The sequence below is a fragment of the Scyliorhinus canicula genome, chromosome 13, assembly GCF_902713615.1.
Source record: "Scyliorhinus canicula chromosome 13, sScyCan1.1, whole genome shotgun sequence".
Classification (NCBI taxonomy): domain Eukaryota; kingdom Metazoa; phylum Chordata; class Chondrichthyes; order Carcharhiniformes; family Scyliorhinidae; genus Scyliorhinus; species Scyliorhinus canicula.
Genome location: NC_052158.1, coordinates 20,446,110 through 20,449,993, shown reverse-complemented (window position 1 = coordinate 20,449,993; position 3,884 = coordinate 20,446,110).

Here is a 3,884-nt window from a genome sequence, read left to right as displayed (position 1 = left end):
TGCTTGTCTGTGAGGATAATAGGGCTGATTACAGTGGAGGGGGGTGGAGAGAGGGGCTGATTACAGTGTGTGGGGGGGGGGGGGGGGGGGAGATGAGCTGATTACAGTGTGTGGGGGGGGAGGGGCTGATAACAGTGTGGGGGGGGATGGGGAGAGGGGTTGATTACAGTGTGTGGGGGGATGGGGGAGGGGCTGATTACAGTGTGTGGGGGGATGGTGAGAGGGGCTGATTACAGTGTGTGTGGGGGGGGAGGGGCTGATTACAGTGTGGGGGGGATGGGGAGAGGAGCTGATTACAGTGTGTGGGGGGGATGGGGGGGGCTGATTACAGTGTGTGGGGGGGGAGAGGGGCTGATTACAGTGTGGGGGGGATGGGGAGAGGGGCTGATTACAGTGTGTGGGGGGGATGGGGAGAGGGGCTGATTACAGTGTGGGGGGGATGGGGGAGGGGCTGATTACAGTGTGGGGGGGAGGGGCTGATTACAGTGTGTGGGGGGGGATGGGGAGGGGCTGATTACAGTGTGTGGGGGAGAGGGGCTGATTACAGTGTGGGGGGATGGGGGGAGGGGCTGATTACAGTGTGTGGGGGGATGGGGGAGGGGCTGATTACAGTGTGGGGGGGATGGGGAGAGGGGCTGATTACAGTGTGTGGGGGGTGGGGAGAGGGCTGATTACAGTGTGTGGGGGGGGGGAGGGGAGGGGCTGATTACAGTGTGTGGGGGGAGGGGCTGATTACAGTGTGTGGGGGGGATGGGGGGAGGGGCTGATTACAGTGGGTGGGGGAGGGGCTGATTACAGTGTGTGGGAGGGATGGGGGAGGGGCTGATTACAGTGTGGGGCTGGGGAGAGGGGCTGATTACAGTATGTGGGGGGGGATGGGGGGAGGGGCTAATTACAGTGTGTGGGGGCGGATGGGGGGAGGGGCTGATTACAGTGTGGGGGGGGGATGGGGGAGGGGCTGATTACAGTGTGGGGCTGGGGGGAGGTGCTGATTACAGTGTGTGGGGGGGATGGGGGGAGGGGCTAATTACAGTGTGTGGGGCTGGATGGGGAGAGGGGCTGATTACAGTATGTGGGAGGGGATGGGGGGAGGGGCTGATTACAGTGTGTGTGGGGGGGGTGGGGGGGAGGGGCTGATTACAGTGTGTGGGGGGGGATGGGGAGGGGCTGATTACAGTGTGGGGGTGATGGGGAGTGTTGCACGTTTTACTATGGGCGTAAAACGCGTTTATTGGAGTGTATTAACACGCCTCCGAGTTCGACGTGTGCTTAACACTGCTAGGCTCTGTTCTATGTAATTATTTAAGCTCTGGAGTCGCCAGCTGCCGTATAGGCAACGTCACAAGTATTCCAAGGTCAAATTCAAAGTAATAAAGACGATACACCGATTAGTCAAGTTCAAACGATCAATATTTATTATACAGTTAATAATAAATACTCATGCACACACACACTAAGAGACTAAGCTACAACTAAACATAAGCAAACAGAATACTTATCTAACAGGAACAGGCAAGGTCAGAGAATGAGGCCTTCGTCCTGGTTTTGTCTGCAGCCTTCAGCAAGCGTTCTGGCACTTGGGAGTCTAGCGGGCTTGGATCGCGTAGCGAGCGTTGAACTTACGGTTTCGGCGGCTGGTGCTCAACGGCTGGAGTCAGGATACCAGGTGTCAGTCGGGGCCGGAGCACAGGTTTAACAGACCGGACAACACGAGGTCCCTATCTTTTATAGGGGTTCCGTTGTCCTTCCCTCTTCTCGGGCGGGCTCTACCTATTGGATCAATTTCTTATCGATACTGGATTAATTCCCCAATGCGAGGGGGTCTCCGTGATGGAGGGGGCGTTTCTTATGTCCTTTTGTTTGGAGGTTTCTGGTGCCTCGATGTCTGGGTCTTGATTGGAATGTGTCCATTCAGAACCAAATGTATCTATTGTGTGGGTGTTCAAGTCTGATGGCCTCATTAGCATGCAAAGCGTTTTGCCATTTGCACCTAGCTAAGGTCTCTTCACCTGAGCCCAAACTGGTTTCTGCTGCTGCAGAATGCAAACTGCTCTTTGCAGACTGCTGTTCTGGCTGAACTGTCTGTTTCTCAGCAGCCTTCCATTTTAGTTTGGCTCAGTGTCCATTTTGCGTGGCCAGCATGGCTACATTCCCTCCTTGTGATCCTCACAATCATACTATTGTGAAGGATCACCTATGTACTTTGCCTCCTTGTGTTCTGACCTCTTGCCAGTTCCTGTTCTACTCTGTTCTAAACTATGGGAAGAAGAGAAAAATTTTTTTTAACTAACATCTCTACTTGGCCCTATGTCAAAAGGGACATGCATTACTACAATTGGGAACCTCTACCTATCACTATTAACCTTAACCTTAACTTAAACATGTAATCACTCTAAACCTTAACCATTCACACCACAACATCACACTTCCCAACTCGGCAGTCGAGTATGGAACAATATAATACATGGCTGAATTTTATTTACAGAGTGTTGTAATCAGTGAGGGGTTGAGGGGTTTGGTGGAATCCGAAGATGGGGGATTGCACTCTATAGATGGGTGAGGTGCTGGAACGAGAGGCTCTCCTCTTCCATTTCCTCAACCTGAGGGTCTGCACTAGGATGATGAGGATCGCAATCACCAACAGTGATTCGATTATGTAGGACATGGAGTACCACGTCATGAATTTAGTACACCAGGTCTGAACCTCGCTGATCAGAGCTGAGCACTGGGGGTTTGCTGTACTAACATTTACGGTGGGGGTTGTGGGGGAAACGTGTCTTGTTTCCACACATATACATATGACATTAAATAGTAATAAGTGGGCTTCCATCATTTTGCTGTTCTTCCTCTTTCTCTTCCTTCTTCCTCCGGTATTGACAATCCTGGCTTCGACCTCTGTCTCGTCCTTTGAAACCTTTGGGATCAAGCACAGTATCTGTCAATACACAGTTTAAGACCTTTACTTGTTAGTGCATCTGTCTTTCAAAACCCAATTGACCCTTTAAAATGACTGGCTAAGTCACACCCTGTGACTCCCCTCATTTTTTTTTTCAAAAAGCGAATTTAAAGACCAGCATACACCTAACAATCCTTCCTTCTGCGAGCCGTCTCGCAGGCTTTGCTGATTTACCATCCGAATGTTTCCGGATGTAAATAGCATGTGGGATGGTGGCCGAAGGGCTACCTAACGTAAAATGAAAACAAACTTGGAAATAAACATCCGAATGAGTTGCGTATGGGCCGCTACGGGTACGAGTTGGATGGGATCCCCGGGTAGGGCGTGCTGTGCCATACCCGAGCTTGGCTGACCAAGGGTTGGTTCTCAGACAGGGCGGGTCCTCAGTGCCGTTTGTCCACTGCCTGGGTAACCTGGAAAAAACGGGTACGAATGTGTTTACCGTGACTTGCAGCCTCTATTTCGCCGAATAGAGGGGCACCTAAAAAAAGAAACCAAGGGAGCCAAGATGCTCCAACTGAGGACATCCCTGAAGTTCTCAGAGATATCTGCGGACAAGCTATTTGGCGTGTGGCCTTACAACTTTGGAAAGGATCTCCAATCAAACCGAAGTTCTCAGAAGTATCTGCGGACAAACTAACGTGTATGTGAGGTGGTCACAATCTTTTCAGCTGAAAAGAAGATGTCCATCCTCCAGCTGAACAATGTACATTCCTGAAACCAAACAAACATAAAACGAAGACAAACATACGTGCAGGTTCCATCAGAAAGGACATCGTTTCCCTCAAACGATTCCTATCTTACATCATCTGGACACCTCACTTTGATTCTACCTCTGTGAACAGGGTCACAAAGGGGTTGCCGTGTCGGGAGTCAGACACCGTGTCGTCCTGCTCTCCCGGATCCCACACCCTTGTGTGGATCAGGC